We start from the raw sequence: 15,568 nt of genomic DNA, 5'->3' as shown, positions 1-15,568 counted from the left end.
CATATCAAGACAACAAGCTCAGACTGTGGCAACCTTGAAATATCTCTTTTTAAGACCCCATCTCCTAGCTGGGTTAAGAAGGCATATCCTGAGCAGCACAGAACAAACACCATGCTTCTCAGTCACTGTTACTGTTAAGGTTACATGAAGGCAACATGGAACAGCTATAGATTACATAACTTTCCAAGATATGAAATTTTAGAGATTTAATGCATTAAACTCTCAATATACAAAGGTAAAAAGAAATTTCTGGAGGAGGCCAACAAGCCAACCATTTCACATAAGTGCATGCAAAAGAGGTGAACTCCCAGTGTACAAGTGCTGTGAGAACGATGTCCTCCAAGAGAAGAGAGAAAAGAACTCATAAGGAGATAGTTCAGGTTCTGAATAATAATTAGTTGGTGGACTCTTTAAAAAGTCACCTCATCCTTCTTTGGCTCAGTTTCCACATCTATGGAAAAAAAGGATTTGCCAGAAGATATGTAACATCATTCTATGGGTAATATTCTGGGACATTATATTATGGATTGATGATGGGGGAGTAATTAACAGAATTGTCTCCAGTTTCTCAGTAGTTTTCCTTTTTTAAAATTAATGTTTAGGCAGGAGAGAGAGAGAGAGAGAGAGAGAGAGAGAGAGAGAGAGAGAGAGAGAGAGAGAGAGAGAGAGAGAGAGAGAGAGATTGCCCTTATGTTTTCTAAAGAGTGTTCATAACTGTTGCTGGATGCTGGATGTACTCCAGGGACCCCAAAGGGAAGTCATGTGTTACTGTTTTATAAAAGAGGGTTAATAACATGAATTGCACTCTGTACTTTTTCTTAATGATACAATATTGCTATTTTTAAAGCAATTAAAAGGCATTTAAGTAAAGAAAGATTTTTTAAGAAAGATGATTAATGCTCCTAAATAAATATAAAATTATATAGAAATATAAAATTAGTATAATATAGGTAATTAATACTATATAAATAAGTTTTTAGAATCAGTCTTCTAATAAAGTGTTTCTGTCTTGTTTTTAAAGATTAAATTAAAATATTAAAAATGAAAATTTATAAGAAATTATCAAGATTTGCTATCACTTTGCCTACTGAATTTTAACATATAAGTTCCAACTCAAAACTACTTCACCATGCAATTCCACTTAGGTATTTATCTGAAGAAATCCAAAACTAACTCATAAACATATCTGCACCCCAATGTTCATGCAGCATTATTTACAATAGCCAAGATATGGAAGCAACCTAAGTTTCCATCAATAGACAAATGGATAAAGAAGTTGTACATAGTGGGGGGATAAGAGGGGCCACGGGAGGGTAAGGACACATATGTAATACCTTAATTAATAAAGAAAAAAAAGAAGGCCAGGCATAAAAACTGATAATTTAATTCCTGAGGCTAGAACAAAGTAATCAAATTATTTTTAAAAATTATTTTAAGAAAATCTGATTTTATCTGAATGTAAGAAAATATAAAATATAGAGATATGTTACCTGCACATGCAGACATTTTAATTAGTGATGGATCTATTCATGAATCTAATTAATATGTATAACACAATTATATCTGAGTACTATAGTAATAAAACAAATGAAATATAGTAATCTGACTTTAAGACTTGTACCTAGAGAAAGGTATATATTTTAATTAAATTTCCTTTTATAAAATAAAAGAAGTGGTACACATACTAGTATACATTGGAATATTACTCAGCCATAAAAATAATATCTTATAATTTATCTTGCCATTTGTGACAGCATGGATGGACCTAGAGGCTATTATGCTAAGTGAAATTAGTCAGAGAAAGAAAAACAAACATAATATGTGGATTCCACTTAAATGTGGAATCTAAAAAATAAATGAACAAACGAAACAGAAACAAATTCATACATACAGAGAACAAATTGATGGTTGCCAGATGGGAGGTGAGTGGGTGGATGGGTGAAAAAGGTGAAGGAATTAAGAAGTACTAATTGACAGTTATAAAATAGTCATGGGGATGTAAGTATAGCATAAGGAATATAGTGAATAATATTATAACTATGGATGGCGTCAGATGAATCCTAGACTGAGCAGGTTGATCACTTTGTAAGTTATATAAATGTCTAATCACTATGTTTTACACAAGAAATTAATGTAATATTAAATGTCAACTGTAATTGAAAAATAAAATAAAATTACTACCCCATGCACCCAATAAGGATGTATAATTTCATACTAGTGCTTCTTGAGCACATTCAATCCTTTAGTTATTCAGGTCCAGTTCAATGGCACCTGAGAACAATGATATACTGAGTACTATGAAAAACAACCAAAGACACATCCATACCCCATAATGGGCTTGAAAGTTTCAAGAGGAAAACAAACAATGCATCACTATCATGTCTCTTATTTTATTGTATTTATGTTTGGGAAGATTGTTATGGGGACATAGAAAAGAGATAAATTAACTATCTGGAACACTGGGGAAAAAATTCAAACAGAAGTTAAATTTAGTCTGATATATATAGCACCCACATTATAGGGTAGTTGGGAAGTTTCAATAAGATGTATAAAATGAAATTAAAATCTTTAATTGCAACGCGTTCAAAAGAGGTAGTTGCTTGTAGTAATTTCAACATAAGAGGAAAACATAATGCAAAGTACAACTCAGTAAAGTAATTTGGGTTCAGGGGGAATGGTGGAAAAGACAATGGTTCCCTGGAATATTTCAGAAACAAAATCCAGAATATGTAAGAGATTTAACAGATACTTGTACTTCAAAAACTTACATGTTAACTTCCATTTGACCCAGTGATCCCACTTCTAGGAATATATCCCAAGAAACTAGAAACACCAATCAGAAAGGATATACGCACCCCTATGTTCATTGCTAAGATTTACAATATCTTTACTATAGCTAAGATTTGGAAACAGCCTAAGTGCCCATCAGCAGATGAGTGGATTAAAAAACGGGTACATCTACACAATGGAATACTACGCTGCTGTAAAAAGGAAGGAACTCCTACCATTTGCAGCAGCATGGATGGAGCTGGAGAGCATTATGCTAAGTGAAATAAGACAGTCAGAGAAAGATAAATATCACATGATCTCACTCATTTGTGGATTATAATGAACAACATAAACTGATAAACAAAAACAGATCCAAAGACAGAGAAGCATCGATCAGGTGCTCAAACCTCAGAGGGAAGGTAGGGGAGGGTGGGGAAAAGGGTGAGAGATCAACCAAAGGACTTGTATGCATGCATATAACCATAACCAATGGACACAGACAACAGGGGGGTAAGGGCATGACTGGGGGGGTGGGGGGGGAAATGGGAGGATAAGGACACATGTGTAATATCTTAATCAATAAAAAAAGAATAAATGAATCTCCAATTATGAAGGGAAAAAAAACCTACATGTTTTGTAGGGTTAAACAATATCTGAGAATCTTAACCATTGTTTTCTCTACCATTTGTTCCTAACAATTTTAATAGTCCAAAAGAATATTTTACTGTATTTTTGTACTAAATTTTTTGCAGGTCCCTCCTAAGTGATAATATATACACAAGCTTAAAAATGCAATTCAAAACTGGTTAACATTTATATTTCATAATACTTTCAAATACTAGATAGCTCTTCAGATGTCAAAACCACATTCATATGGAAGTAATTTTGCAAAAATCTCTCCATGGTTCTTCTAACGCTAGTCTCTCCTCATACTCATGTCACCAATACCAAAGTTCCCAAAGAGGTTCTCACCTGACCAAGCTCTTCATTAAGGTTTGACGTCCTGGCCATAGCAGGAGTGTCATTTTCGATATAATACATATCTGTGTCCTGAGAGAGAGAAGAGGGGCTCTTCAGAAATATATAACATTAATCCTTCATTTATAAATACTATAAGTGCTAACTTTTAATTTTGGGTTAAAAATACAGTGGCAATTATTATAGAGAAGCACTGTGAGACCAGGAGAAAACATGGTATTAAATGCAGAAGACTTGTTTTCAAGATGAGAATTTCATGACCTAGACTAACTCATATTCTAAGCTCAGCTAATACCCAATTTACAGGATTATTATAAGGATCAAATAAAAATGTTCACGACCCCCTCTACCCTTTTCTAATATCTGGTGACAGAAGGAGACTTGACTTTGAATGGTAGGTACACAATGCAATACAGAGATTATGTGTATTATAGAATTATATACTTGAAACCTATATAATTTTATTAACCAATGTCACTCCAGTAAATTTAATAAAATTTAAAAAAATAATAATGAAAATTTTAAAAATATCCATGAAACCTGAGCTACATATACAGGCTGCTGAAGTCAAGAGCTTAATGACAATGACAGTTCCTTAAAAATTCCGCTTCTGCCCTATCTGGTTTGGCCTAGTGGATAGAGCGTCAGCCCATGTCGGCCATGGACTGAAGGGTCCCAGGTTAGATCCCGGGCAAGGGCAACATATCTCAGTTGCAGGTTCGATCCCTGGCCCTGGTCAGGATGCATGCAGGAGGCAACCAATTGATGTGTCTCTCTCACATCAATGTTTCTCTCTCTGTCTCTCCCCCTCCTTTCCACTCTCTCTAAAAATCAATGGAAAAATATCCTCCAGTGATAATTAACAAACATAAATAAATAAATATTTCCACTTCCATTCTTAACAATGAAATTCAAGTTTATTTACTATCACCATGAATTTTGATATTTAATAAACACTGATATAGAAACACCTAAGAGGTCTTTCCTCAGGACTAATGAAACTTCAAAACATAAACAGTTATAGCCACTTCATCCCTGCTCACCAGAAGACAAGCATCTGTTAAGCACTCTGCCTCCATTTTCTCACTTAATCCTTACAAGAACCCTTTGAATAGGTTCAAATGCCCCACCCCCATTTTATAGATCAGGGAGCTGAGATGTTAGGTAACTAGTCACTGCTATCACTGGCTCAGGGGCACCTTTGCCAGAGATCCCTGGCCAAATCATAATCATAAATTAGTTAGTTATATTATTCTTTTCTGGAAGCTCAAGTGAATGGCTAAGGTTCTGAAAGAGCATTAGAAAATAGTGGTTGACATTTCTACAGTAGCTCAACTTTACAACTCTGCTGTGATACTTACCCAGTTTATAAAAAGGGCTTGAGTATATTTCACAACCTCAAGAGTCACCAGCAGACTGATGGGGATAAGGTTGTTGTACAAGATGATGAATGTCAACAAGTTATATCCAAAATTATCTGAGCTTGTCTCTGTGGAAGAAAACCAGAACATATGTATAGCTTTAGTTAGTTTCCACTAAGTTTCCTTTTATTTTATTATTTTGACATTTCTCTAAAAGATGCTCACCAAAAAAAATTTATTGGATTATGTATACATTTAGACATTGGAGTTAAAATAGTTATTGAGCACCTGCTACATGCCACCAGCTGTGAATACAAAGGCTACTAATACACAATCCTTTCCAATAAAGAACTGGATTCTAATAGGAGGTTGTGGGTAGGAGAGTAAGCAGAAGCAGGCATGTCCCCCAGTGTGACTGGCATCAGGTTACATCTGTTAAAGAGATATTCATAGGACATTGCAGAAGTGAGGACAGGAGATTTTTTTAATATGAAGACATGGTCAACTGAAGATCATCCAGAAGAACAGAGACTTCAGTCAAGTTTTGGAGGACAGAGAGCAGGCAGCTAACTAACAAAATATTTTTTAAAGAGGATAGGCATTTGAAATGGTTGTAAGGAATATCTGCAACTCATTAAGGTATGAGTATCTTTGGGACACTCCAAAAAATTGGTAAAATGGGGGCAGGGGGAGTGGAGTGTGAATAGAGAAAACAGGTGAAGAGAGAGAGGCAGGCAGAAGCTTTGAGTCCACTTATTAAAGACTAGAGGCCCAGTGTACGAAATTCGTGCATGGAGAGGGGGGTGTTCCTCAGCCCAGCCTGTACCCTCTCCAATCTGGGACCCCTCGAGGGATGTCAGACTGCTGATCGGGCCTAAATGGGCAGTTAGACATCCCTCTCACAATCCAGGACTGCTGGCTCCCAACTGCTCGCCTGCCTGCCTGCCTGATTGCCCCTAACCGCTTCTGCCTGCCAGCCTGATCACCCCCTAACCACTCTGCTACCAGCCTGATTGATGCCTAATTGCTCCCCTGCCAGCCTGTTTGCCCCCAACTTCCCTCCTCTGCCGGCCTGGTCACCCCTAACTGCCCTCCTCTGCAGGGTTGATTGCCTCCAACTGCTCTCCCTTGCAGGCTGGGTGCCTCCCAACTGCCCTCCCCTGCTGGCCATCTTGTGGTGGCCATCTTGTGTCCACATGGGGGCAGGATCTTTGACCACATGGGGGCAGACATATTGTGTGTTGGAGTGATGGTCAATCTGCATATTACTCTTTTATTAGATAGGATAGAGGCCTGGTGCAGGAGTGGGGGCTAGCTGGTTTGCCCTGAAGGGTGTCCCGGATCAGGGTGGGGGTTCCCTTGGGGTGTGGGGCGGCCTGAGCGAGGGGCTTGTGGTGGTTTGCAGGCCGGTCATGCCCCCTGGCGACCCAAGAGGAGGCCCTGGTATCTGGAATTTATTTACCTTCTACAATTGAAACTTTGTAGCCTGGAGCAGAGCCAAGCCTCCTGCATGCTCCACGGCTGGCAGCCATTTCTGTTTGGGTTAATTCACCTTCTATAATTAACTTTGTAGCCTTAAGCGGAGGCCTGGGCCTGGCCAGGGTGTGCGGAAAGCTTTGCTGTCTCCATTGCCGCGGGCTACCCTGGCCTGGTCTCTCTAGCTCCGTGGCTGCTGCCATTCTGTTTGAACTTGTTTACCTTCTATAATTGAAACTTTGTAGCTTGAGTGGAGGCTTAGGCCTGGCAAGGGCATGCGGAAAGCTTGGCTTCCTCTGTTGCCTGGGAAACCTTGCTCTCTGTGGCTGTAGCCATCTTGGTTGGGTTTATTTGCTAACTTGCCCTGATTGTCTGGTGGGTGTGGCTTGGGCTGGTGGGCATGGCTTGGATGTAGCGAAGGTGCGGTCAATTTGCATATTACCTTTTTATTAGGTAGGATAGGAGAAGGAATGTCTTGATGTAACAAGACCCCTAAGAGATGAAACCCGAAGCAGTGTCAGAATCAGTTTGGGTAGGAGGAAGGACCAGGAGAGGGAAAATAGGGACAAGTTCTGTACATATCAAAAGGGGAAGTTCTTTGAACTGAGTCAAAACTCCATCAGTGACAGTGCAAATATGAAGTTTGATTGCATTTAACAGAGCTACTCATACTTTACTACAAGAATTGAAAGGAGTTTTTAGGGATAAAATAAGCAGGTTTGGGGAGTTTTAGGAATTAGGGTGTCCATGGAAGAGAACTGCAGGGCTGCAAAACTGGGGGGCTGGGAGCTGCCAAAAGACATACATTTACAGAATAAAGGGAGAGGAAGCCACTCATTCACAGAATAACTGGGAAGGCCACAGGGACTAGAAAAACAAAAGAGAGAAAAAGAAGGGGACCCCACATGGGGTTTGAGCTCTGAAGCTGTTATAGTGACCAATCAGAGGGGATATTAGGACACAAAGAACTGCAGCCTTTATAAACCTTAGGAAAGAGGGACTTGGTGGGTCTCTCTCTCCCTCCCCACAAGGGAGTCTGTGCTTGTTTCCCAATAAATTTCTACCTTTTCCTATGCCACCTTTTGTTCGTGGCTTCATTGTTTGAATCCACCTGGACAAGAAACTGGGAAATCACCTTTGCATCCTGCCCAGCAGAAAACAGTTTATTTTTCGTGTTGTAGAATAATGAGGCAGAAAGCATATGGGTGGGACAAAAAGACCATTCTTCCACTGCAAATCATGCAGCTAACACTAGAGTGTGACATTATCTGAGCAATTTAAATACCAGTTTCCACAAAGCCTGTATACCAAGATAGTGTCAATGTTGTTTATTTAACCCGACCATATTTTATGAACTATGTATATATGCAAAGTATCAATCTTCACATTTTTGAAGCTAGACACATAACACAAATCAAATTTTAAGAGCCAAAATCAAGGGATTTGAATCCAAGCTACAACTGAAGTCCTAATCACATGAACCACGTTTGTAAAGTAGCAGTAAGAGTTTCCCCAGGCGGTTCCAAAGTGCACAAGTTTTCTATGTTAAATAATAAAAGAGAAAATAATGTTTTTATCAATTTAACTAAAATATATTGAAAGATGGGAATAACAACAACCCCAAGGAAATATCCCAAAATTTTAAAATTCAAATTTATTATTTAAATATTTGCTGTCATTAAATTTTATTTATATTCTGAAATTGTTGTGTAAGTATATTGGCAAATCTTCTCCCCCCAGAAAAGAAGCAATAAAACTGGACAAAATTGTCAAAAATAAGCATTTAAATTGCTTGGAAATGGATAATCGAGTATATAAAAATTCAAAAACATGTATTCAAGAAAATCTACTTGTTGGAGAGTGGGAATTTTTGCCCATTCCAGAGAGACTGTGGACTATGCCCCAGATAGAGTTGTCAGTGCCAACATCAGGCCAGGCCTTGAGATACGGTCTCATGGCCCCTTCCCAGCGCGTAGGCCTTCTTTCATAGATCACTGTCAGCTTTCTTGAGAACAGGATGCCAGTAAGCCTTACAGGATAGATCATTGTCAACTTTCCTGAGAACGGGATGCAGTTACTTACTCCACCAGGTACCAGGACCCTGTAAATAACATGCTGACATTACTTAAGAAAAACTACTTTGTTTTAAATTGATTGCTCTGTAAAAACATGATGTAGTGAATGTGTTTAAAACTGTCCTTCACAAAGGGTCGGGGCTGCTCTCTGGACTCATCGGTGGAGAGAGAGCAGACGCCGGCCGGCTATTAAAGGCTCCCTAAATTTTAATTTGGTCTGGACTCCAGTGGTCGTTTACTCGCGTTCGCTCCACAACACTACTCAATCTTGGTAAATAGAAGCCTTTGGAATTTAATCCAAAGACAGTTTCCCCTTCTTTCCCCAACAACCATGTTGCCTAAATTCTGTTCTGGGTGAGTGGTTAGGGTAGGCCATGAGGACTAGCAGCTCTCGCCTCCCCCCATCCTAGCTCCATGTTGCATAAATCTACCCCAGAGTGGTACAGGCTGCTACCATAGAGGGGGAAGGTGGTCAGGACAGAAAGAGTCTGAGGGAGTTAATATTATTTGGAGTAAAGCATGAAAAAAGCCATGCCCGGGGCACTGTCACAAAGAATAGAGTTTCTAGTGGCAAATAACCAGGGAAGGCAAATATCTGCAATTCTAGTAGGGACAAACAAAGTAGAGATTAGCCAGAAATTAAATAGGGAGATCCATGAAAAAGATGTCCAAATAAACCTTGCTAAGATTGCACTCAACCCTGGTGGTCCAGAAGTTCACATCCATGCCCAAGGCTGTACATGTAGGAGGAATCAGAGAGGGTACTTGTGATTAAATGTGGGTCAGACTTGAAATTCCCCGAATATTAAAAGCATTCCCCAAGCCACACATATCAAACAACAAAGAGGTTTGAGCACAACCTCTGACCAATCACTGGCTGACCACTAAGCTATGTGGACCCTAGGAATCCAGACTTAAACATAAAAACAAGGAGAGAACTGACTAGTAATGAGGATAGGGTTTATTTCTGAGGTGACAAAAATGTTGTAAATTTAGGTAGGGGTGAGGGGTGCACAATTCTGTGAATGTACAGTTGACCCCTAAACAACATGGGTTTGAGCCATGCAGATCCACTTATATGCTGATTTTTTTCAACAAATACTTATACTGTCGATATGCAGTTGGGAGTCTATGAATGCATTGATCCGTGCCATTTTATATGCAGGACTTAAACATCCATGGGTTTTAGTATCTGTGGCGGGGGTGGGGGGGTGGGGGGGGTGCTGGAACCAATCCCCCATGGATATGAGGGACAACTAAGTTTTGGGGAAGTCAAATCTGTTACATACAGATTTTTTACTGTGAAAGGGATCAACATCTCTAACCCCTACATTGTTCAAGAATTGGGTGTACTAAAAATAACTATATACCTTAAACTATACATTTTAAAATAATTAAATGGTAAAATAATCTAAATAAAACTGAGCAGTAACATCAGAGGCTATTACACACTGCAGGAAAAAAAAGATTTCACAGAATTAGTCCAGGCAAGACACTAAACAAACTAAAAAACCCACAGCATCAACAAGCTCAAGGAGGAAGAGAAAAACTGAATAAGAGTTACTGTAATATATTATCTAAAATAACTAGTTTTCAACAGTAAAAATTATAAACCATAAAAAAAAAGCAGGAAAAAAGACAAACAATAGAAACTGCCTTTGAGAGGAGTGGACCAAATGATAGACCACAGACTTCAAAGCAGTTATTATAAACATATTCAAAGAATTACAGGAAACTTTAAATAATTAAAAGAAAGTCTGAGGACAATGATTGATTAACTAGCGAATGTAGATGAAGAGATAGAAGTTTTAAAAAAACAATGTAAATTTTGGGATTAAAAAGTACAATAATTGAATTGGGGGGGTGGGGAGAATCACCCTGGTCAGTGTGGCTCAGTTGGTTGAGCATTGTCCAGTGCACCAAGAGGTCCCCAGTTCAATTCCTGGTCAGGACACATGCCTGGGTTGTGGGCTTGATCAATGTTTCTCTCTCTCTCCCTCTCTCTCTCCTTTCCTCTCTCTCTAAAAAAAAAAAAATCAATAAAAATATATATTTTTTTTAAAATGAAAAAAAATCACTAGTAGAGCTCAACAATAGATCTGAGCTGGCAGAAGAGAGATTATTGAATCTAAAGAACAGAAAGAAAAAGGAATAAAATAAAATTAACAGAGCCTCAGGGACTTATTAGGATGCATTAGTGAACCAACTAATGGAAGGACCAGAATGAGTAGGGAGTAAGAATATGGCAGAAATAATATTTAATTAAGTAACAGCTGGGTGGGCTAGAAGGTGTCAATGGGGGAAAAAAGGGGACATATGTAATACTTTCAACAATAAAGGCTTAATTAAAAATAAATAAATAAATAAATAAATACCAACAGAAAGCTTCCACAATTTGATGAAAAATGTTAATATACCTATATAAAAATCTCAACAAACTCCAAAGAAAATAAACTAAAAACTATTAAAAACCAAAGGCAATCTTCAAAGCAGCAATAGAAAAATGACTCTCATACAAGGGGGAAACTCAGTAAGATTAACAGCTGACCTCCCATCCATACAATGGAGGCCAGAGGCAGTGAGATGGCATATTCAAAGTACTGAATGGAAAAGAATGTTAACCAAGAATTCTACAAGAATTCTGAATGACCAACACTATCCTTCAAAAGGAAAGAATAAATTAAGACATTCCAAGATAAAAACTGGGAAAATGTATTGCTACATAAACTGCCTTATAATAAATACTACAGAAAATTCTCCAAGATGAAAGAAAATGAAACAGCAATTAAATTCACATAAAGAAACAAAGGGCAGTAGTAAAGGTAATCATATACATACTTATAAAAAGCAATATAGGGAGATCCAAGATGGCTGCCGACAGGACGGCAGGCTGCAAGATAGTGTGTGAGTGAGAAAACATAAGGAAAGTGCGTGGACATGTGAGGAGTGTCTGTATTTGTGAGTGAGGGACAGCTATATTCCACAGGACTGTTGGGGACTGGCAGACCAGGCTCCCCTGGCCGGGCAGCCTCTACTACTGCTGAAATCTCTCCCAGAGTGGCCAGCTCTGCCACAGAGATGATGCCATCTTGAAGGGGAGACCAGCTGTGATCAGAAGCCCAGTCTTACCTTCAACCTGGGAGACCTAGGATACCTCCCGGGACCCTACAACCACAGCGCCCAGGGACCAGCTGCCTCACCTGCGAACCCACAAACACTAAGACTCCAGCCTCCCCAACTGCGGGCACCTAAAAAGTCTGTCCAGGGCGAGACAAAGTGGCGCCGAATACACAGACAGGCCCTGTGCCTTCTCACAGAGCAGATAGAAGGAACAGCTGAATCGAACAACACCCACCTGCAGTTGGCGAATTAAACACAGCTGGTGAGGCAATTCATGGATGGAAAGGTCAGATATCACCTACAGAAAGGAGAGAGGGAGCTACATAACCAGACACCCTGAGAGGAGCGATCATGGGGAGACAAAGAAGCAGTGCAGATACAAAAGAAAAGGAGGAATCACCAGAAAAGGAAGTAAAAAAATATGTGTCAGAGAAAGAATTCAGAGCAATGGTCATAAGGACGCTGAAAAGGATGGGAGACAAATTCAACAATATGTGTAAGAACCAAGAGAAAATGAAGAACCAAGAAGAAATGAAAAATGACATCGCTGCAATAAAGAACTCATAGAAAGCATCAACAGTAGACTAGAAGAAGTGGAGGACCACATCAGTGAGCTAGAAGACAAGGTAGGAAAAAATACCCAAGCAGAGCAGAATCTAGAAAAAAAAAAAACTTAAAAAAGAGGAGGAGAGCCTAAGGGAACGTTGGGACAACACGAAACAAAGCAACACCCACATAATAGGGGTGCCAGAAGAAGAGGAAACCGAGCAAGGAATAGAAAACCTGTTTGAAGAAATAATGACAGAAAACTTCCCTGATATTGCAAGAAAAAACTCACACAAGTCCAAGAAGCTCACAGAGTCCCAAACAAGATGAACCCCAAAAGATCGACACGAAGACACATTATAATAAAATTCGCAAACAACAACGACAAAGTAAGAATCTTAAAGGCTGCCAGAGAAAGACAGAAGGTTACCTACAAGGGATCTCCCATCAGACTAGCGACTGATTTCTCAACAGTAACACATCAGGCCAGAAGGGAATGGAATGAAATATACAAAGTCATGCAAAGTAAAGGTCTGAATCCAAGAATACTGTACCCAGCAAGGCTATCAATCAAACTTGAGGGTGAAATCAGGAGCTTCACAGAAAAAAAAGGACTAAGGGAGTTTATTACCACCAAACCAGCAATGCAAGAAATGCTAAAAGGTCTGCTGTAAAAAGAAGAAATAGGAAGGGAAGAAGGAACACAGGGGTAAAGAATAAAAATGGTGACAAACAAGTACCTATCAATAATAACTTTAAATGTAAATGAATTAAATGCCCCAATCAAAAGGTATAGGGTAGCTGAGTAGATAAGAAAACATGACCCATATATCTGCTGTCAACAGGATACCCACCTCAGAACAAAGGACTCACACAGACTGATCGTGAAGGGATAGAAAAAGGTTTTCAGGCAAATGAAAGTGAAAAAAAAAAAAAAAAAAAGCTAGGGTAGCAATATTTATATCTGACAAATTAGACTTCAAAGTGAAGGCCATAACAAGAGATAAGGAAGGCCCTTCATAATACTAAAGGAAGAAATTCAACAAGAAGATACAATTGTGGTAAACATATACAGCAGCACCCAAATACATAAAAAAAAAAAACTTCTGAAGGATATCAGGGAGAGATTAACAGCAATACAGCCATAGTAGGGACTTTAATACCCCAATATCACCACTGGACAAATCCTCTAAAAAAAAATCAGCAAAGAAACATCAATCCTAAATGACACACTAGATCAGATGGAATTAATTGACATCTTCAGAACTTTTCACCCCAAAGCCACTGAATATACATTCTTCTCAAGTGCACATGGGTCATTTTCAAAGATAGACCAAATACTGGGACACAGGCAAAATCTCTTCAAATTCAAGAAGATAGAAATCATATCAAGCATCTTCTCAGATCACAATGGCATAAAATTAGAAATAAACTACAACAAAAACAATAAAAAAATCAAACACCTGGAGGCTAAATAGCATGCTATTAAACAATAATTGGATTACCAAAGTGATCAAAGAAGAGATAAAAAGCATCATGGCAACAAATGACAATGAAAACACAACAATCCAAAATCTATGGGACACAGTGAAAGCAGTCTTGAGAGGGAAGTTCATAGCTCTATAGGCCTACCTCAAAAAACAAGAAAAAATGGTAATAAATTATCTAACCCTATAACTCAAAGAGTTAGAAAGAAAGCAACAAGAAAAGCCCAGCGTAAGCCGAAGGAAGGAAATAATAAATATCAGAGTGGAAATAAACAACATAGAGACCAAAAAAATAAAAAATACAAGAGATCAACAAAACCAAGAGCTGGTTCTTTGAAAGGATAAACAAGATTGATGAACCTCTAGCCAGGCTCACCAAGAAGCAAAGAGGGAGGACCAAATAAACAAAATCAGAAATGAAAGAGGTGAAGTAACAACCAATCCCACAGAAATACAAATAATTATGAAAAAATACTATGAACAACTCTATTCCAACAAAATGGACAACCTAGATGAAATGGACATATGATTAGAAAAATACAAGCTCCAAAAACTCAATCAGGAAGAATCAAAAAACCTGGATAGGCTGAAAACTACCAAAGTAATTGAAGCAGAGATCAAAAATCTCCCAGTAAACAAAAGCCCTGGTCCAGACAGCTTTACAGGGAAATTCTACCAAGAATTCAAAGATCTATAACCTATCCTCCTCAGACTATTTCAAAAAATTCAAGAGGAAGGCACACTTCCAAACTCCTACTATGAAGCCAATATTACCCTAATCCCAAAACCAGATAAAGACACCATAATAAAAGAGAACTACAGGCCAATATCCTTGATGAACATAGATGTTAAAATCCTCAACAAAATTCTAGCAAATCATATTCAGCATTATATTAGAAAGATCATACACCATGACCAAGTGGGATTTATTTGGGATGCACAAATGGTACGATATCTGCAAATCAATAAATGTGATACATCACATAAACAAACTGAGAAACAAAAATCACATAATCATATCAATTGATGCAGAAAAGGCATTGGACAAAATCCAACACCCTTTCTTGATAAAACCTCTCAGCAAAGTGGGAATAGAGCGATCATACCTTAACATAATAAAAACCCTATGTGACAAACCTACAGCCAACATCATACTCAATGGGCAAAAACTAAATTCATTCCCCCTAAGAACAGGAACAAGAAAGGTATGCCCACTTTCACCACTCCTGTTCGACATAGTACTGGAAGTACTAGCCATAGCGATCAGACAAGAAGAAAAAATAAAAAGCATCCAAATTGGAAAAGAAGTAAAACTGTCCTTATTCGCAGATGACATGATACTATACGTAGAAAACACCAAAGACTCCATCAAAAAACTACTAGACCTAATAAATGAATTTGGCAATGTAGCAGGATACAAAATTAACACCCAGAAATCTATGACCTTTTTATACACCAATAATGAACTCACAGAAAGAGAAACAAAAAAAAAAATCCCATTTACCACTGCACCAAAATATTTAGATACCTAGGAATAAAATTAACTAAGGACTGTACTCGAAGAACTATAGGACATTGAAAAAAGACATAGAGGAAGACATAGGCAAATGGAAGAACATACCACATTCATGGATTAGTAGAATCAACATAATTAAAATGTCCACACTACCCAAAGCAATCTACAGATTCAATGCAACCCCATTAAAATAACAACAGCATATTTCAAAGATCTAGAACAAACTCTCCAAAAATTCAT

Source organism: Cnephaeus nilssonii, assembly GCF_951640355.1.
Source record: "Cnephaeus nilssonii genome assembly, chromosome: 6".
Classification (NCBI taxonomy): domain Eukaryota; kingdom Metazoa; phylum Chordata; class Mammalia; order Chiroptera; family Vespertilionidae; genus Cnephaeus; species Cnephaeus nilssonii.
Note: the sequence above shows the minus strand (reverse complement) of the source record.